Source organism: Chiloscyllium plagiosum, unplaced genomic scaffold (genome assembly GCF_037043375.1).
Source record: "Chiloscyllium plagiosum isolate Xiang-an unplaced genomic scaffold, Cpla_swu_hap1 HiC_scaffold_10, whole genome shotgun sequence".
Taxonomy (NCBI): domain Eukaryota; kingdom Metazoa; phylum Chordata; class Chondrichthyes; order Orectolobiformes; family Hemiscylliidae; genus Chiloscyllium; species Chiloscyllium plagiosum.
The window spans coordinates 109,938,534-109,960,270 of record NW_028270148.1 but is presented as its reverse complement, the minus strand read 5'-3'; the positions used below and the strand labels follow the sequence as shown (position 1 = coordinate 109,960,270).

Below are 21,737 nucleotides of genomic sequence, written 5' to 3'. Positions count from 1 at the left end.
TAAACCTGTTGGACTATAACCTGGTGTTGTGTGATTTTTAACTTTGTACACCCCAGTCCAACACCAGCATCTCCAAATCATGACTACCTTTAAATAAAGACACATTAGTGCAGACGCTGGAAATTAGGAACAAACACAGAGAATATTTAATAAACACAGAATGTCTGGCAGCATCTGTGGACAGAGAAGTGGAGTTAATATTTCACGTCCTGTATGACACTTCTTCAGAATTAAGAGGCAGAGTTAATGTTTCCATTAATGTCAGACAAACAAACACATGCATACAATCTGAGTTGCTATCTCTAAGACCTCTGGATTACTACACCAGTGTTAATATGACTGTTGTCTAATAACATAAGGTTTGAGAGCATTAATGCTGATAAATGCATTAAACACAGACCAATACAATGAAGTCTTGCTGATCTAGGACAGGGGAAGTCAAGAAATATGGCACTGGAAAAGCACAGCCGGTCAGGCAGCATCTGAGAAGCAGGAGAGTGGACATTTTGAGCATAAGCTCTTCATCAGGAATTTGGCAGGGGGAATGGGGAGGAGGCCAAGAGGGCTGAAAGATAAATGGGAGGTGGATGGGACTGGGGGGAAGGTAGCACGGAATGCGATAGGTAGATGAAGATGGAGGGTGATGGTGATAGGTCGGAGTGGAGGATGGAACTGATAGGTGGGAAGGGAGATGGACTGATAGGACAGTTCAAGAGGGTGGTGCCAGGTTGGAGTTCAAGGGAGGTGAGGGGAGGGAAGATGAGGAAACTGGTGTAATCAACTTTGATTCTGTGTGGTTGGAGAGTCCCAAGGCGGAAGATGAGGTGTTCTTCCTCCAGGTATTGGATGGCTAGGATTTGGCAGTGGAGGAGGCCCAGGACTCGCATGTCCTTGGCTGATTGGGAGGGGGAATACCAATTATTTGGCCACAGGTTGGTGGGGTTGTTTGGTGCATGTGTCCCGGAGATGTTCACTGAAACGTTCCACAAGTTAGTGTCCTATCTCCCCAATGTAGAGGAGACCACATCGAGAACAACGGACACAGATCAGGTGTTTGGAGGTGCATTAAAATCTCTGCTGGATGTGGAAGGTTCCTTTGGGGCCTTGGATGTATGTGAGAGGCAAGATGTGGACAAAGGTTTTACACCTCTTGTGGTGGCAAGGGAAGGTGCTGGGAGTGGAGGGTGGGTTGGTTGAGGGCATGAACCTAATGAGGGAGTGGCAGAAGGAATGGTCTCTGTGGAATGCTGAAAGGGTTGGGAAAGGAAATATATCTCTGGTGGTGGGATCTGACTGTAGGTGGCGAATGGCGGAGGATGATGCATTGTATCCGGAGGTTGGTTAGGTGGAAGGTGAGGACTGGGGTGGTGGGGTTCTGTCCTTGTTGCATTGGAGGGGTGGGGTTCAAGAGCAGAGGTGTGGGAAGTGGGGTAGATGCTGAAAGGGGTGGAGTGGGAAATATATCTCTGGTGGTGAGGTCCTTTCTACAGAATGCTGAAAGGGGTAGAGAGGGAAATTTATCTGTGGTGTCTCTGCGGAATGCTGAAAGGGGTAGGGTGGGAATCTCTGCAGAACACTGAAAGGGTGGGGAGGGAAGAACAGCTCAGTTTCTTGAAGAAGTAAGACCTACCATCTCAGTGTTCCTAGTGTTTGTAACAATGTCTACCCCATCAGCGTAAATTGCAATACATGGAAAATGCATTTCAAACTATCAACACTGCCAAATTTGGGAAGTGTCTGAATGATTAAGAGCTGATTATGAGTTTACATTATGATCATGTAAGGAAATTAGTTGCACAAGAAACACTTTGCAACCTAACAAGAATTGATGAAGATCGTCTTCACGCCCGCAAGGATGACTGGAGCTTCAAAATCCCTAGGTTCTCTGTGTCTCTGAGACGTTGCTAGAAGGCGCCATGCACCATCCGACTGAGCCACGTGCCCATTGCAGCTCCCGGGAAACATTCTCTCAATTCTGACACCGCCCATTCCACGAGTCAGCCACGCCCCCACACCATATGGACCGCCCAATTGCACACAGGCCCCGCCCACCGCGCCCGATGTACCAATCCAAGGGCCCCCACCCTTCACACTTGACCCGGCGCACAACTCGCCCCGCCCGGTCCCCGCACCACGTGCCTCACCTTCCCGCCCACCGTAATCCTGCCGACTATCGCCGCCTACCTCCCCATCTATCAACCGGACGGCGCCAGACTCCCTCAGGGTCCAAACTTTCGCGTGTCTCTCTCCGCCTGACGTTGTGGCCACGTGACCCCCCCCCCCGCTCGCAGACGGCCCCGCCCTCAACGTGCCTGCTTCGCCTCGCGAAGACGGCTCCCTCCACGTGCTTCTCCTACCACGCGCACATGCACCTTGCCTCCACGTGCCTGTCCCACCTCGCGCTCATGGACCCTCCCTCCACGTGCCTGTCCCACCTCGCGCTCATGGACCCTCCCTCCACGTGCCTGTCCCACCTCGCGCTCATGGACCCTCCCTCCACGTGCCTGTCCCACCTCGCGCTCATGGACCCTCCCTCCACGTGCCTGTCCCACCTCGCGCTCATGGACCCTCCCTCCACGTGCCTCTCCCACCTTGCGCATGTGACGCCTCCCGCCTGTTACCCCGCCCGCGCCCCCCACACGCGCTGACGGCTCCCACCCACGGACTTTCCATCCGCCCGCCCCCTCCCCATCCCAATCCCAATCCCGTCAAGAGGGCGAGCCCGCCCTTCGAACGGATCGCCCCGCCCTCCGCGTGTCTATTCCCCACCCTCCCGGGCCCTGGCCCCGCCCTTCCCGCTGCCCGGATGTGGCCGCCGCTCCGCCGGCTGTGGATGGGGGAAAAAACATGGCGTCGCCGGTGGAGTAACGGCGGGGTGAGGGGTTTGGAGGGAAGCCGGGCATCGTCACCGCGGAGAGGCAGACACGTCTTTATCCTTTTACAGCTGTAATCGATGAACGCTCGGACGAGGTACGTTTGATTCTCACATTGGGGATGAGGCAAATGTCAGTGACATCTTGTCGATGATGCTTCGATCTGACGGTTGGTGGTGAGGGAACGGTTCAAGCGCAGCCTGACAGCAGCTTTGTTTTATTCTGAGAGCGGGCAGCGATATTAACTTTCCTCCTCACCCTCGCAGACAAAGAGCGCGGTGCTGAAATTACCCCCCCAGCGGGATAATGCCCCTTCTTTGGATCTGCCTGTCTGGTTGGGAACAGGTGCAATGTTGGGGAGAACCCACGACCCTCTCGAAACCAGCGTTTTCCTTCGCAGGAAATGTCAGTTTTGTTTTCCCCTTACAATTTAAATGACACTTTGGGTTCGCCCCCCCCCTCCCCCCGAGTACCATCACAAACAAAAGGCGCTCTCTTCCTCTCCTTCCCCTTGTCATGTCAGTGTTGTCACACGTTTGCTGGCTCGTTCGTTCTTCCACTTGAATGAATGACCGTTTGAATCCTGGGTTTGCCTTTCTTTGGCATACGCTTCATCCAGTTACCCTCCAGCTTTGTCCATCATATTCTGTACTACAATGCTGAAGTTCAAGGCTTTGAAGTGGGGGAAAAAAAAGTTTTGTTTATGTCAACATTGCAGGGAAGGGTGACACGTACGCCCGTTTATGAAAGTTTTCCTCACAGATTGGGAAATACGTATCTTTAAAAATTTGGAGAGTTATCTTTGAAGAACCTGACTTGTAAAAGATGTCATTTCTTACGGTTTCTGGCAAAGATCTGTGTTGATGGGTTTATCTATATCTGTTTCTTGCTTTTGTTCTAAGTACAAAACAATTTATCTTATTTTGGTATTTCCATCTGTAGTTAATAGCATTTTATTTTTAACAGAACTCTAATTTGGTCACTTTTAAAATACAGTACTCTTATTGCAGAATTGGCCATATTTGCGTCTTGAATAGTGGGATATATTACACATATTTACAACTCAAAATACATAAGATTGTCATTCATGTTTTGAATTTTGTCAGTTGCAAATTGGTTTTATCTGTCCAAATCTGTTCTGGCTGATGTTCTTCAAGTCATTATACATTTGGATGGGATGCCCCAAATTGAGTGCATGAGCAAGGAAAGATGAACTGGCTCCCCTTTATTCACTTGCCCCTGCTAGTTGGTTACAACACGGTTAATTTACAAAGGAGCCACTCTCTTGTAGATATCTATCTATATTTGTAGATACAAATTAATGTATGTTTTAGAAGGAGCCAATTTAAACTGCTTTCTTGAGTTAATAGATGAGTGAGTTTATTAATTGAGAAGAAATAACAATGCAGTGTATACACAGGAATAAGAAATGAATCCAAAAAAAGTTAGTCTGAGACATTCATGAAGACTGCCCAGTAGAACATTGCAATGAATGTTACTGCTAGTATCAGTGTTGGTAATTGGACCATTTGTTTTCAAGGTTTTTAGCTTTTCAGGTTGATTAAAATTGTCCTAGTTCCTGTTTAAAATTGTGCTGGCTGGTAGCACTTGGATTGGGGCAGAATTTATCTTTCATTACCTGTTGTGCAGGTAATGTCTGTTTTTTTCAAAACTGTGACACCTACAGTGCCCACACACTCTTGAAGCTCAAAGTTAGACCATTTCCATGTGTATCCTTTAAAGAGGAAAAAAACAAACATGCCTCTGAAATAACTACACAGAGACTGCTATCCCTTCACCAAGTCACTCTTTATTTACATGTGCACAATACATGGGCTCTGACCATTCAGCTCTCTGACTCTTTGAATCTCCTGATCATTTAAGAGTGCAGAGGAGATTTTCCAGGATGTTGCCTGGTATGGAGGGAAGGTCTTATGAGGAAAGACTGAGGGACTTCTAACTGTTTTCGTTAAAAGAAGTTTGAGAGGTGACTTAATACAGACATACAAGATGATCAGAGGATTAGATAGGGTGAACAGTGAGAGCCTTTATCTTTGGATGGTGATGGCTAACATGAAGAGACAAAGCTTTAAATTGAGAGGAGACAGATGTCGAGGTAGGTTCTTTACTCAGTAGTAAGGGCATGGAACGCCTGCCTGCAACGATAGTAGACTTGTCAACGTCAAGGGCATTTAAGTGGTCATTGGATAAACATATGGATGATAATAGAATAGTTTAGGTTAGATGGGCTTCAGATTGGTTTCACAGGTTGGGACAACATTGCGGGCCAAAGGGTCTGTACTGCGCTGTAATGTTCTATTTTTTACATCTGTCAGCTGGGATTGGCCTAGGTTAACAACCCTAATAAAGGAGCTCATTGGAATGAGGGCCAGGTGGATTTCATTGACAGTCAGTATCTCTCCCAGATTTTTAATCCTCTTACACAATCTGAGATAGAATGGGAGTTTAGGTTTCCAAATTAATTCTTGGATGTGGGCGTCACTGACAAGACCTGTGTTTATTGGTAATCCTTAGCTGTCCTTGAGAAGATGGCGGTGAGCTGTTTTCTTAAACAGTTAGTCCATTTGGTGCAGCTATCCCCACTAATCCTGTCAGGGAGGGACTTCCAGGAATTTCACCCAGAAAGGAACAGCAGTATTGATCCAAGTCAGGTTGGGTTGTAGCTTGGAAATGAATTTTCAGGTGTGGTGTTGCATGCATTTATTATCAGTGTCTCTCTAGATGGTAGTGGTCATGAGTTTGGAAGATGCTGTCTAAAGAGCCTTGGTAAATTTCTGCATCTTTTAGATGGTACACACTTGGTATTATGTGTCAATAATGGAGGTAGTGAATGTTTGTGGATGTGGTGTTGGTCTGGCAGGCTTCTTTGCCCTGGATGGTGTCAGGCTTCTTGAGTGTTGTTGGAATGCATTCATCCAGGCAAGGGGAAATATTCCATCATGCTCTTGACTCGTGCCTTGTAGGTGGTGGACAAGCTCTGGGTGTCAGCAGGTGAGTTACTCGGTATAATGTTCCTAGCTTCTGACCTGCTGTTGTCTTCATTACATTTATAAGGCTAGTCGAATTCAGTTTCTAGTCAATGCTGACTGCCAGGATGTTGATAGTGGGGGACTGTGTGCTGATAATGTCATTGAATTGGTTAGGCTTTCTCTTATTGGAGATGCTTATTGCTTGGCACCTGTGTGATACAAATGTTACTCTCCATTTGTCAGCAAAAACCTAGGTATTATCGGGTCTTACTGCATTTGGATTTTGACTGCTTCAGTAGCTGAGGAGTTACAAATTGTGCTGAACCTTGTGTACTCCCCAGCAAAAATCTCTACTACTTACCTTTTCAGAGAAGAAAGATGATTTCTGAAACAGCCAAAGATAAATGAGCCTGGGACACTACCTTGAGGAACCTCTGCAGAGATGTCCTGGAACTAAACTGACTGCCTATAACCACAATTATCTTTATGCTAACTATGACTCCAGCCAGCTAAGCATTTTCCTCCTGATTCCCATCGACTTTTGCTCAGGCTCTCTGATCTCACACTTCGTCACCCTGGCCTTAATATCAAAGGCAGTTAGATGCATGTCCCCTCTGGAATTCAGCTGTTTTGAGTTTAGGTTGTAATGAGGTCAGAGGTTGATTGGCTTGCGTGGAATGCAAATTGAGTGTCAGCAAGCAGGTTACTGCCCAGCAAGTGCTACTTGATTGTACTGTTGATGACCCCTTCCATTTCTTTTCTGATCAAGAGTAAACTAACAGGATGGTAATTGACTAGGTTGGATTTGACTTGCTTTGATGTTCAGGCCATACCTGAGCAATTTGGCATATTGTCATGGAGATTCTAATATTGGAGCTGCACTGGAAAAGCTTGGCTGGGGGCACTGCAAGTAATGAAGCACAAATATTTATTACTATTGCTGGAATATTATCAGGGCCAATAGACTTTGAGGTATCCAGTTCTTTTGACTGTTTCTTGATCTCACGTGGAGAATTTTATGAAGACTAGCATCTATGGTGCTGTGGACCTCTGGAGGAAGCAGAGATGGATAAATCACTCAATACGTCAGACTAAAAATTGTAAATACTTCAGCCTTATCTTTTGCCCTAATGTACTGGTTCCACCATCATTGAGAATGGGGATATTTATGGAGCCTCCCCTGTCCTGTTCATTAATTTTCTACCACCATGCAAGGCTATAGAGATTAGATCTGATCTGTTCATTTTGAAATCACTTTGCCCTGCCTGTTACTTGTTGCTTCACCAGATTCGCATCCCATTTTTGGATATGCCTGGCGATGTTCCTGAAGAAGGGTTTATGCCCGAAACGTTGATTCTCCTGCTCCTTGGATGCTGCTTGACCTGCGCTTTTCCAGCAACACATTTTCAGTTCTGATCTCTAGCATCTGCAGTCCTCACTTTCTCCTAGGTGTTCCTGAAGTAACAGTGTACCATACGTTGAACAACAAATGCCAAATTGAACAATGTAAACATTTGAAATAGCTTTCAGTGAATAAAGAATTGGAACTCCCTCCCATTGTGGCTGTACCTACACAACATGGACTGCAGCAGTTCAACAAGGCAGTCCACTGCACCTTTCAATATCAATTAGAGATGGCCAATAAAGGCTGGCTGAGCCAGCAATGCTCCCATCACCTGAATTAATGAAAAAAAAATCCCTATATCATACAAACTGACTTAATGCACTGTGAAATCATCAGTTGATATAATTAATGGAGGAGCTAACCTTTACAAGTTGTGAACATGTTTTATTTAATTGCATGTAACCGTAATATTAAGAGATCTGAATGGCACATTTTCTAATGAACATTTGGAAAAATAAATAAATAATTCATCATGCGTAAAATTGGAACTATGTAAAGATGGATCCATTTTTAAATATTTTAAATATTTTTAACCTGTCATGGCATCTTGACTAATCCATCAAAATTCATACACTCGTGTGAGGTTTGATCCAGTGAGTACCTGTGCTAAAGAAAAGTCGCCATAGTCCCAGAGGAACATAGTGCTATTGTCTCATTAGGAAGAAAGAAGAAGCAATTGAGCTGTAGCAGTGAAGATGATCTCACTAATAAAATGGCTGGTTATGTCCTAATAGTTGAGAAAGTAAAAAATTGGGCATGATCCCACTCTGTATAATCCTTAGATAATCTCTGCTAAAATATCTGTACATGTGGATGTTGCTCAGCAATAAGAAAAGGCATGATTATTATCATCTGTTAAATATTATACAAGAATCTCTTGGTTTCTAAGGCTGACAGGTAAGTGATCTTTTTTCCCATATCTCTATGCGAATCTCACTGGCAAGACTGACATTATCATCAATCTTGAATAACATTGTGTTGATGGTTGAACTGCTGGAACCACTACAGGCAATGCTGTGAAAGTGCTCCAGCAATGTGGTTCGTGAGGAAGTCCCATGATTGTCATGCAGAAGAATGACAGTATTTGTTCGGTTGAGGTGTGTGTGAATTGGAGGTTTTGGTGTTCTCTTGCACCTGCTGCCTTTGTCTTCATGGGTGAAGGGCATTGCTGATGGGGGTGAATCGTGTGGTGCATCGTTTGGAAAGGATACACTGTAGCAATGTACAGAGTGCAAAGAGAATGGACATTTGTCAATGATGAGATGTCATTTAAAAAGGAAATCTTGAATGTGTCAAACTTTGAGTTGTACCCAACTAAGTATGTGGATAATATTTTCTCACAGTCCTTGATGTGCCTTCTAGAGGTTGGAAAGTGACCCATTTCTAACAGTATACCCAGCTTCTGACTCTCCTTGTTGCTTTTTGGACTATCTGATGAATTGTGACTGGAGCTATTGGAATCAGAGTGTCATACCATACAGAGGCTGTTTGGCCCATTGAGTATATGCTAACAGCTCTTGGCTCATAGGCTTGAATGTTATTATGTTTCAAGTGCTTGTCCATGTATCTTTTTAGAGGTTGAGAGGTTTTCTGCCTCTAATACTGTCCCAGGCAGTGTATTCTAGATTCCCATCACGCCTTAGGTAAAAATCCCTTCTTAAATTCCTCTCTACGCTGCCCATGTGCCTCACCATCTTATACACCTCAGTAAGGATTTCCCTCAGCCTTCTATATGCTTTCTTTTTTTTTATAAAAAACCTGAGGCAATCCAGTCTCTCTTCTTAACTAAAATGTTCTATTCCCGATAACATCTTGGTGAATTTCCTGTCCACCCCCTCCAGTGCAATCATATCCTTCACATAGTAAGGTAACCAAATTGTATACAGTATTCCAGCTGTGGCTGAGATGAGAAGAAACTACTTTACCCAGAGAGTGGTGGGCCTGTATACTTTGGTACCACTGAAAGCAGTTGCAGTCAAAACATTCTATGGTTTCACGAAGGAGTTAGATATTGCACGTAGATCTAAAAGGATCAAAGGATACAGGGGAAAAGCTGGAACAGGCTGTTGAGTCAGATGATCAGCCACGAAATGTCACCTTCAGTCAGAGCAAAACCTTAACAAGTAAGTGAAAAACTGAGATTTTTGCCTACCCACAACCTTGTGTTCTCATCAGAATCGAAGGCAGGCGAAATGAACTGAAAGAAAACAAATCATTAATTTGTGATCCCAAGTGCTGGTAGACCTGGCTATGTCTGCCTTTCTTTTCGTTCCATCCCATAATGCTTGTCTCCATGTGTTTGCTTGTATTTGTATGGGAATTTTAAAAATAGTTAAAGTTTAAATTATATATTTTAATTAGTCATGTTTATTTCTGCCATTCATTAAAAAAATTAATGACAACAAAGTGATTTTCTTGTTAATCATAAAATATGGTTTACTTAATCTCACCTGAGGTAAATAAGAAATTTAGGCGATTTAGTATTTTAATCAAAAGTTCACACTTGTGCGGCTTAATTTCCAGTACACTACCCCAGTGAGTCATGACTTTAAATGCCGTACCAGTTCTGACCTTGAAGGAAAGTTATTGATGAAGAAGCTGAAGGTACTTGGACCTGGACTGTAGCTGAGAGGAATTCTTGTAATTATGTCCCAGGCTGAGATGATTGGTTTTAATGACGTTATGATCTTGAGGGAAACCAGTAAATTTTAAGAAACTCTAACTTCCAGTTCATAGCTCAGAGAATTACATTGGAAAGTTTCACATATTAAACATAAAACCTTTGACTGTAGAAGAGTTAAAGCAAGTATAATAGCACTTTATTTGGTAAGATTTCATTTTTAAAACTAAAAATCTCAACAGGATATCCCCATTTTGCTGTTATTTCTACAGTAGTATCCCCACATTTAGGTTTTTGTTTTATATTTTATAGGATCTTGGGGTTGCTTCACTTCTCAGGACTAAACCAATGTATGCTACAGCTCTCAGGAATTCACTAATATTTTTCAGCCGTTCACCAGTTATGAAATTTCTCAGTCTCTCTGTGACTATCTATTTAAATGACTTTCCAATTCTCCTTCATGACTGCTAACCCTAAGCTCATGTATATGTTTCATTGATTTTTTTTTAACTAAGATTCCAATATGAGAAAACACACTGGCTTCTGATAGTCCTTAGTTTCTGCTCTACAGCTCCTTGCAATTTTTTCTGTCTCTTGATGCTGTTGCCAGGATCTAACTGACTGCTTCTGTGAACAATTGCACAGTTAAAACCAAACCAAAAAAATAACCTCTCAGGAATACATCTGAACAACAATGTGTTATGCCTGAAATGTCCCACATTGACATTCAAACTAATTGTTTACACTTTCCAAATCTTCCTCTAGTTCTATGAACCATATGAATAATTTACACCTTTTATGAAGATGACTGTAGCCATCTTGTCTCCATACACTATTTAGTATTCTCCCACTTCCAACTTTGACCTTATTAAATAACATGAACTTCCTGTTGAATGACAATTACTTGAGGTCTGTTTAGCAGTTTCTCACCAGGGATTATCATTTATTTTAAATTTAACAATCTGTACCTATACTAAAATTTTTAGTTAAATCATACAAATTGAGTTTTAGACATTTTCATAATAATACCCAGCTCCTTTGTGCAAGGTATGATTCCATTCATGGAAGAATATTCCCTGCTGATCCTGATTGACCTTCCTTTTTATTTGCATTGTAGAAAAAGTGGAGAAGATGCAAAAACAAAAATTCACAAGAATATTACCAGAACTGAGAAGGTTTACTTACCTAAAAGCTGAAGAGGCTAGAAAAAAGATAAAAGGCTGAGGGTATTCCAATAAAGAACGTATGTTTTTTGTCAGGGTAGATGAAGTTTTCCACTACTGCGTGTGTCCAAAATGAGAGATCATAATTAAGATAGTCATTAACAAATCCAAGCACATTTTCTATTCAAATACTTGTAAGAGTGTAGAGCTTGTTAACATGAGAATAATTAAGACCAATACTATAAATAATACTTAATGGGAAGCTTGATTAAAAATTTGAGGCAGAAGGGCATAGAGAAGTATGCTGATGTGGTTAGGTGAAGAAGAGTAGAAAGAAGTGGTCATGAAGTATGAATGCTGGCATAGACCTGTATGTAGTTGTTATATACCCAGGATCACCTTTCTTAAAAAAACCGTAATTTTAAAAAATCTTTTTCACGATTGAAAGTCTTTTTTTAATGCATGTTGCAATGTAAAAATGGAATAATTGGTTTGAAATAAAAGTTCCAATTTGTGGGTCATGAGAAGGATGCCAGTTGTAATTTGCCAAGATGCAACAATCACAATACATATTTTGTCCATTGGTTGCATTGCAGCATTTCTCTCAGTTGTTTAAAAGTATTTTCTAATAGTCAGAATGTGTCTATCAGTTAACAAAACTTATTTCTTGTCTTCAGGGTGTACCTCCGTGAAACATAAAATTTATTTTTGGAAGTGATCGTGAGCTGTGATGGTTGCTGTCACAGAAATAAATAAAAATGTCTTCCCCCTAAATAGCTGGCCCTGCTTCAAAAATTTGTTAAAAGATCTTTGCTTGGATCTCTGCAGCTCTGTAAAACATTTTTCTTCATAGCCATCCCCCGAATCCTTGTGACAAAACTCTCATGCTGCCTTGCCTGAGAACACATCAAACTTTGTCATGTGCTTAATATTGTCCTTTGCTTGATGTCAAACTTTACAAATGCTCCAATGACTTAGAATATCTTACTACATTAAAATACAAGTTGTTATTGCTCAGATGAAAGAGAAAAGTGTCTCCCTTTTTTGGGGGGGAGAAAAAACATTGAAGATCTCTGGGAATTTTTTTTTTTTGGTCTGCTTCAATTTTATAACAGAGTAGTTAATTTGGCCACACTCTGCACTCTCCGTCACAAGCTTACAGATTCAATTCCCACTCCAAAGATTTGAACGTAAAATCTAGATCGGCATTGTGGAGTACTTGGACTACACTACCACAACTGACATTTCAGATGAGACTGACAGCCTATTTGGATTAGTAATTTGGGTGAACAAATGATGCTATTCTAAGGAGGAGCATGATTTTGTTCCTAATGTGAGCAGTATTGATCACCTTAAAGGCACTGTTTAAAAGATAAGTGGCCATTATCTTATTGTGTGAATGGTGTAGTATTAATCACTGATTTTGATTGTTGAGTGAATCAGATTGGCAACATAGCCTGGAAGATAAGTTCTTGGCAGGTTCTCAGAAACTCAACTGGATATGACACTACAAGAGCAAGTCAGAGGCTTGGAATACTGTAACCAGTAACTCACCTATTGACTCCTCAGAGTCTGTCCACCATCTACAAAGCACAATTCAGGTATGTGATGCAATACTCCTCACTTGCCTGGAGGAGTGCAGCAGCAACAACACTGAAGAATCCTGACACTATCCAGGACAAAGCAGCTCCTTAACTGGCATCATATCCACTACCAATGTTCCCTCCACACTGTTGCTAATAACTACAGCACTGCAGAAATTCAAAGATTCTGAGACAAGTTCCAAACCCATGACCACTTCAACCTCAGGAGAAGGCAGCAGATACATGGGAACACCACAACCTGCAAGCTCCCCTCCAAGCTAATTTCCATTCTAACTTGAAAATATATCACCATACCTTCAATGTCACTGGGTCAATGTCTTGGCATTTCCTCCATAATGACATTGAGGATCCACCTACAGCACATGGAAGGCAGCTCACTGCTGCCTCAAGTGCAACTAGGGACAAGCAAGAAATGCTGGTCAGCCAGCGAGGACACATCCCAAAAGCTAATTTTAAAAACCTGTCATCAGTATACTTACCAATCATGCAATCAGTCCCTTCATCCAAATCATTAATATAGATAGTAAATAATTAAGGATACAAGACTGATCCCTGTGACACTGCTCATTACATTTTGACAATGTAAAAATCAATCATTTAAACTTGCACTCTGGTTAGCCAAATGTAAACAATCATCTAGCTATGTTAATAGTACCTTTTGCATTATGGGCTCTTATTTTACATGGTAAATTTAATATGGCATCTTGCTGAGTGTTAAGAAATATCTCCTTGAATGGCTGCCACTGAATCTCTACTTCCTATCCCTTAACTTTTCTCATTTGCCAACTTGTCTTCATGCTTTCACAACTGCCCTCATTCAAGTTTAAATCACTTGTCTTAAGTCCACTCTGCTCTCCTTTTCTCGCTCTCCTTTTCTCGCTCTCCTTTTCTCGCTCTCCTTTTCTCGCTCTCCTTTTCTCGCTCTCCTTTTCTCGCTCTCCTTTTCTCGCTCTCCTTTTCTCGCTCTCCTTTTCTCGCTCTCCTTTTCTCGCTCTCCTTTTCTCGCTCTCCTTTTCTCGCTCTCCTTTTCTCGCTCTCCTTTTCTCGCTCTCCCAAACTTTGTTTGAATTTCACACAATGTTATGACCTCATTGCCCCTAGTATGAAGGTATTAATTAATCCTGTTGCATTGTCCATGACCTAATTTATAAAAGTCTGCTCTCTCGTTGGACCTACATGTTAAGAAAGTGTCCTGAGAACCTGGCAAGAACTCGACTTCCAGGCTATGTTGCCAATTTGATTCACTCAATCCATCTGTAAATCAAAATCATCGGTGATTATTACTACACCATTCCCTCAATGAGATAATGGCCTGTTTTTTTTTTAAGCAATGCCTTTTGGTGATTAATACAGCTCATAACATTGGGAACAAAATCATGCTCCCCCTTAGAATAGTATAATTTGTTCACCCAAAAGGGCAAACAGGCTGTCTGTCTCATCTGAAATGTCATTTGTTATTGGTTAGTCCACGTACCCCACAATGCCAGTTCAGCAACCCCAGGATATTGATTGTGTGGGATTTAGTGATGGCAGCACCATTGAATGTCAGGGGGAGGTGATTAGATGGCCTTGTTAGGTTCTTCTCCTGCAGTTTCATACACTAGATGCAATTCGCACACACCAACTTCTGCAAACAGTTAAAGATTATTAAAGCCTGTACAAGCTTGTTGACCCCCTTTGATCCTCCTTGCAGGTGTGTGAACTCAAGTCAAAAGAGGCCCCAAACAAAAAAAAAGTCTCCTTTAATACAGGTCAATTGGTAAAGCTCACAGATACTCTGGTCACTCCTCTCTCTTCTCTCCCCCCCCCCCCCCCCCCAGCCATCACCCATAGGTACATACACACACACACCCATAACCACATGTAACCTCAGGTACAATGGTAGGATGAGATCATTCTCTGAGATACTTTAAATGCCTTAATCCTAAGGAATTGTTATGCAGATGATTTCCTGTTTCCGTGATTCCCCAGGACAATGCAGGTATGACATATCTAGATTCGGGGGATGGCTATGAAAGCATTTCTGAATGGAACAGACTGAATGAGAGTTTAACTTGATATTAGTAGGGGAGTAGTGCAAATGACTGTCTAAATGGAGTGGGAGTCATCCACATTTCTGCATGAATGTCATCCCCACCACTTCCAGGATGTTCAGTCAGTGCAGTTTAACCCTTTAATGTCCAGAGAGAGTCCAATTTATTCTGTTAACATTACAGTCTCTTATTGGAAATTGTTATTGCTTACCATTTGTGTGGTGTGAATTTACTTGACATTTATCAGCCCAAGCCTGGATAATGTCCAGATTTTGATGCATTTGAACATGACTGTAGTTAAATGAAGTTGCCACATCTGTACCAATCATAGCGCTGCACCCGCATTAGAGGGAGACAACTTTGTGGTGGTAACTTGAGGATCACCATGCCTCAGCCAAGGGAAGAGCTTGAGAAGGAATCATAATTTGTATATGTAGATATATAAAGTAACAATGAGTACTCTTTTGAAGTACTTTGGCGAATTTCCATAAAGAATCATCCTAAGACATTTTAAAATTGGAATAAAGAAACATGTGGAACAAGAAATGTGACATTGACTTCTTTTAGTGCAGTGGGATCTTTTGTAGCTACCCATACAGGCAGGCTGGACTTCTGATTTCCATCTCGCCCAATAATGCAACATTTGTTCAGTCTTCATTGAAGTCTTAAATGTCTTGAATGGGGATTAAACTTATGACTTTCCAGTCCAGAGGGGGAAGTTCTGAAACTGAACCAATAACCCGATTAGGATATTAGTAACAAAGTTTTGGTGAAATTTACGAAGGGTGGATGATGAAACATCAGGGTGGAATTGAGTTTAGAACTGACAAAGCAGAAATGTTTTGATGCCAGAGAGGCTTAGGTATGGAAGCAAGAGGGAAATTTTTAATATGGCAGCAGTAAATGATCCCTGGTGATGGATAGGATCTGGTGTGACACCTTTGAATGAACTGAAACTGACTTTTTTTAATAATCTGAAAGCATGATGCAAAGCCGGATGATGCAAACTAATTTTATTTCAAATGGAACCATATAGTTTGCACATTTTCAGTGCTACAGATCCACTCCTGCATGATATAGATAGTGTGCAACTCTCACTGAAACAGCTTTAGTGCAAATTGAACAGATGTAAAGCCAAAGGAGCACCACAGTAGTGCCTTGAGGTAAATATAGAAATCCAGTGTCTGAGTGGCTAATTTTAAAGTGGTACATTTGACCTGCAAAGCTGCTACTTTCTTACCATTGAAAACATTCTGTCCTAAGTTGAAGAGGTGCCCAGGACTCATTGGGCACTTTTAAATTGTGGCTTTGTACAGACTGGAATCATAATGTCCAATGAGAATTGAATGTATATTTGACTCCCTTCTTGCCAAGGCTCTTGGTTTCAGTGTGCTTCAGAATCAAGTTTTGAATCTGATTCCTGAGATGTTAAGAATTAACTGTATTTTTATAGTGCTTTTCACAACCAGACAACCTTCCACACAATTTCACAGCAAAATACTTTTGAACTGCAGTCAAGAGTCAAAGTAGGAAAAGTAGCTGCAATCTTCTTAAAAACAAAGGAAATCTACTGTTGGTAATCTGTTTTTGAAATGTTGGTTGAGGAGTAAATATAATTCTCTATAAATAGGCCTACCCGTGCTTCTAGGTTCCAATTTGGGACTCCCAGAAAGCTCTCCTATTATCTGTATACCCCTTCTGAACTTCTGACTCTGCACGAGAGACTAGATGAGATCAGTTTAATGCTTCATCTGAAACTGGCATTTCCAATATTGCGGTATGCTTGAAGCACTGACTTTCTGACTCCGAAGTAAGGCTGATGTCTGTATGCTTGTCTCCAGTTTGGAAATTGCATTTCCATTGTTCAGCAGGCAAGTAACAATGTTTTGAATTGTATTCCTTGGTTTATGAAGTAATAATAAACTTGGAAGTATCTGATATTCCCCCTTAATCGTTTTGTTATTGACTTTGATCTGTTTCACCCTATGCTAGTAATGTACTAGAGCATAAAGGAACATTAATGGTGGGACCATGGTGCTGTGCAGGATGAAATGGGGTTTAACAAATGTATAATGTGAGTGGAAAAGATATAATATGAGAATGACAAAGACCAAAAAGTGAAACATTTTCGAAAGTAGTCAGACGTAAGGGAATACTTTTGATGCATTTTATACCAAAATAACTTGATACTAAAATGAGACATTGAGAATTTTCTACATGGATGGCAATATAACATGATTATGTTTTGCTTTGCTTTTGCTCTAATTCCCCTTGTTACCCAACATTAATTTTTGTTTTGGATATGATGGACTTCTATTTTAACATTTCTGCAGTCATTTTTTGAACCAATACAGACTTCTAAATTACAAATTAAATGTTAAAAATTAAGTATTTGTCAACAACTTAAGCACAAGGTTTTTAAATGAAGAATACTTTTTTCTGTATGTCCTGCTGGTGTTCTAGATGGTAGCTTTGAATACCTGTAAATACTAACTAGCTTTTCCATGCGTAGCAACTGGATACATCCAGAGCGAAATCCCTTACCTACTCTTTGGCCAATAAAAAAACAAAAAGTCCAAAGATGTGCAGGTTAGCTGGATTGCCCATGCTAAATTGCTCAGTGTCCAGGGATGTGCAGGCTAGATGGATTACTAATAGGAAATACAGGGTTAAGGTTGGGTGAGGTCTCGCTGGGATGCTCTTTGGTGGGTCAATGTGAATTTGATGGGCTAAATGGTCTGCTTTCACAACTGTAAGGATTTCTTGATTCTATGATACTTAAAAAGAATAAACTGTCACTGAAAGCAAAATGAAGAACAGCCTCTCATTAGAATTGGAAATACATCCCAGGGTTGTTATCTTATGCTGTAAATCATTATCATTCTTGTTTGTGAAGCTGATTGGAGCTGTACTTCTGTTCAATTGCACATACTAAACATTTTGTACATGGGGTGAGACTAGGTAATAATGAGATGTTAATATATGCAAGTAGGCCTCTTCCCACTCAAAGATGATTCTCGTCTCACCTTTAAAATCTTGGGTGGAAAATTGAAATCCCTTTCTCAACATTGAGAATCTGATTTTTGCATTCCTACTATGTGTTACCACCTGACTTGCAATTGACAGACTTTCCAGGGCTGGGAAGAATCTTCCAGTTATACCTATATCGTCTAAATTGAAACACAGTACTTTGGCTACCTTCCTATTTACATTAGTGAATAAATGTAACCCTTTTGTTTTCCTTCTGAAGTTTTCTCAATAAATTAAAGATTCAAAAATCATCCATTTAATAAATCCAATCTGTTATCACACTCCTTTTTTGATCCTGTGACTGCTCTCGTCTTTTAAACAAATATAAAATCCATGTTGATAAGTAGATCAGAGAATCAGAGTTCATCAATGAAATCATAGAAGTCAGGAATGTGATGGAATATTCCTAGTTTGCCTGGATGGATGCAGCTCCAACAACATTCAAGCCGCTTGACGCCGTCCACAACAAAGCAGCCGGCTTGATTGGTACCACATCCACAAGCAATTCCCTCCACCACAGACCCTCAGTAGCAGCAGTATGTATTGTCTACAAAATGCACTGCAAAAATTCACCAAGAGATGTAGCGCAAGCTGAGAGGTAAAGAGTGGAAATTTTATCCTTCAATGTCTGAGGAGGCTTCTGGGGATTATGACTCTTTTTTTCAAGAAAGAGTTAAAAATCACACAACACCAGGTTATAGTCCAACAGATTTAATTGGAAGCACACTAGCTTTCGGAGCATCGCTCCATCAGGTGGTAGTGGAGGGCTCAATCCTAACACACAGAAGTTAGAGCAAAAATTTACAGTGTGATGTAACTGAAATTATACATTGAAAATTTGATTGTCTGTTAAGCCTTTCATCTGTTAGAATACCATGGTAGTTTCACTTCTTTCATGTGTAAGTCACAAAACCTTTTTTAAAAAGTTGCATTCTCGGTTTAGCTGTTAACAATGGTGATAGCTAGACAATATTAGCCCCCTATGTTCTCTGTCTATGCCATGATGTTTAGATTGATTCTAATCTTAAAAGTGAGATAACGGAGTTTTACATGAATGCATGCAGTTTTTGAGCAAAGTACAATGTAACCCTGCAAGTACAAATTCACACCACAAAATATGTGTGCATGTGGGTCTTTGTCTGAGTGTGTGTGTCTGTCTGGGTTGGGGGTTGAGAGTGTGAGAAAGTGTATGTGTGTGTTTGTGCGGTGCCCATTCATCCGTCGATGCACAACAATCAACAGACAGGAGTGTTCCCTCCCAGTTGGGGAACACTTCAGTGGTCCAGGACATTTGACCTCGGACCTTCGGGTGACCATCCTCCAAGGTGGACATTGGGACAGGCAGCAGAGAAAAGTGGCCGAGCAGAGGCTGATAGCTAAGTTCGGTACCCATAAGGAGGGCCTCAACCGGATGTTGGGTTCATGTCACATTACAGGTGACCACCGTTGCACTATACGTGCACACAGATACTCCTACACGCACACGCACACAGACGCGCACACACACCCTTACAGACACACACACTCCCACACTCTCACATGTACCCCCTCACGGACTTAAGACACTCTGTGTGCGCACGCGCACACACACACACACACACACACACACACACACACACACACACACACACATTTTCTCACACTCTCAACCCTCAACCCAGACAGACAGACAGACACACACACACACACACACACACACACAGACAAAGACCCACATGCACACATATATTTTGTGGGGTGAATTTGTATTTGCAGGGTTACATTGTACTTTGCTCAAAAACTGCATGCATTCATGTAGAACTCCGTTATCTCACTTTTTAGATTAGAATCAATCTAAACATCATGGCATAGACAGAGAACACGGGGCTAACACCTTCAACATATTGTCTAGCTATCCCCACTGTTAACAGCTAACCTGAGAATGCAACTTTTTAAAAAAAGGTTTTATGATTTACACATGAAAGAAGTGAAACTACCATGGTATTCTAACAGGTGAAAGGCTTAACAGACAATCAAATTTTCAATGTATAATTTCAGTTACATCACACTGTAAATGTTTGCTCTAAAGTCTGTTAGGATTGAGCCCTCCACTACCACCTGATGAAGGAGCGATGCTCCGAAAGCTAGTGTGCTTCCAATTAAACCTGTTGGACTATAACCTGGTGTTGTGATTTTTAACTTTGGACACCCCAGTCCAACACCGGCATCTCCAAATCTTGAAAAAACAGATTAGAGTTATTCTTTGGAGCATACAAAAATTTCAAAACTTAAGGAAATAGGTTTTCTGAGGCAATGCTGAATTTGAAAGAGTTAAACAAAATAACTTTGACAGGTAGATGGAAACACTAGGATTTGAACTCCTGTATGAAGTTCTTAGAGATCTGGCAAGAATTTAAAAACTCTCAACCTTTATAATAAAAACCCATTTTGAAGATCAAAGAGTTGCAAGTGCTACACAGACAGCACCAGTATTGTCTGGTTATGACTTTATTCATAAAACTAGACCTCATTTTAATCATCCCTGTAAACTCTAGAAGGTCAGGATGGGAGAGTCAGAAAGGCACGGCAAAGAGAGGACAGCTGAGAATGCCACAGGATTTCCCCATCGGATTAGAGTAAGTTCTGAGGGTAGAGTTTAAAATGGAAGGCCTCAGTGTTTCCATTGTAATAAAGTGGGACAGTTTAGTTCTGGATGCTGGAAGTTGTGAAGGAAACTCATGGGACTAATTCAGGTTTGTAAGAACAAGTCCAAAAAGAGAACTCAAAATGAAAATACCACAGATCAAATTATGACATAAATTATAAGTAAGAAACTGGAGGTTAAAAATTGGTATGAGTACTGGAGAGTTGAATGGAGTAAAGGAGAATTGCACAAGGGGAGATAATTTTGTTTCAAATGATGCAGCTAAACCCCTAACTATATTTAAGGTCACAGGAGCTACTCAAATTCTTATGCTAGAAAATTATTTAGTTTTCTTTGCAGAGCATGTGATAAAACCCATGTGTTAATAACACAAATTGAAAGAATACCCAGGTTCTATTGTCCAAAATATAATTGGAGTTTGACATGACATTCAGACATTCAGGTGGTGGTGGTAACAGCAGTCATTGTAATAGTAATAAAACTATCCTTGGATGGAGTGGATTTATTCCCAGTTTATAACTTGGCTGGAGTAGAAGTTGTAGCTTCGAGCATGGGAGGTTAGACAAATCAGACAGTTTCAAAACAGGTTCCAGGTATTTTTCCATCTTGTGTGGTGACCAGAGCAATGACTCAATAGATAATTAGACCTAGGACATAGAACATAGAACAGTACAGCTCAGAACAGGCCCTTCAGCCCACGATGTTGTGCCGACCACTGATCCTCATGTATGCACCCTCAAATTTCTTGACCATATGCATGTCCAGTAGTCTCTTAAATGTCCCCAATGACCTTGCTTCCACAACTGCTGGCAACGCATTCCATGCTCTCTCAACTCTGTGTAAAGAACCCACCTCTGACATCCCCTCTATACTTTCCTCCAACCAGCTTAAAACTATGACCCCTCATGTTAGTCATTTCTGCCATGGGAAATAGTCTCTGGCTATCGACTCTATCTATGCCTCTCATTATCTTGTATACCTCAATTAGGTCCCCTCTCCTCCTCCTTTTCTCCAATGAAAAAACTCCGAGCTCAGTCAACCTCTCGTCATAAGATAAGCCCTCCTGTCCAGGCAGCATCCTGGTAAACCTCCTCTGAACCCCCTCCAAAGCATCCACATCTTTCCTATAATAGGGCGACCAGACCTGGATGCAGATGTAGAGGTGCCGGTGTTGGTCTGGGTGGGGGGGAGACGAGGTCAGAAGTCACACATCAGGTTATAGTTCGACAGGTTTATTTGAAATCACAAGCTTTTGGAGCACTGACAGAATTGGACTATAACCTGGCGTTATGTGACTCCTGACCTTGTAGTTAGACCGACACCTGTTTTTGAAGAACTTTTCAGCAGGATGGTAGTTAGTTCAGAGAACATTTCT

The 21,737-nt window shown here is 41.5% G+C and overlaps 1 protein-coding gene across 9 annotated transcripts in view; it reads left to right on the top strand.

Moving 5' to 3' along the window:
- Positions 1-2,787: 2,787 nt before the first annotated feature.
- pak5 (p21 protein (Cdc42/Rac)-activated kinase 5) overlaps positions 2,788-21,737 on the top strand; it is a 212,078-nt gene continuing 193,128 nt past the window's right edge. For 5 of the 9 annotated variants that reach the window (XM_043696601.2, XM_043696600.2, XM_043696597.2 and 2 more), the window contains exon 1: positions 2,789-2,970. The gene's annotated coding sequence lies outside the window, so the exon portion shown is untranslated. Of the gene's footprint in view, positions 2,971-16,414; positions 16,560-21,737 lie in introns of those variants that run through there. The other 4 variants (XM_087991659.1, XM_087991655.1, XM_087991658.1 and 1 more) reach the window with 2 other exon arrangements.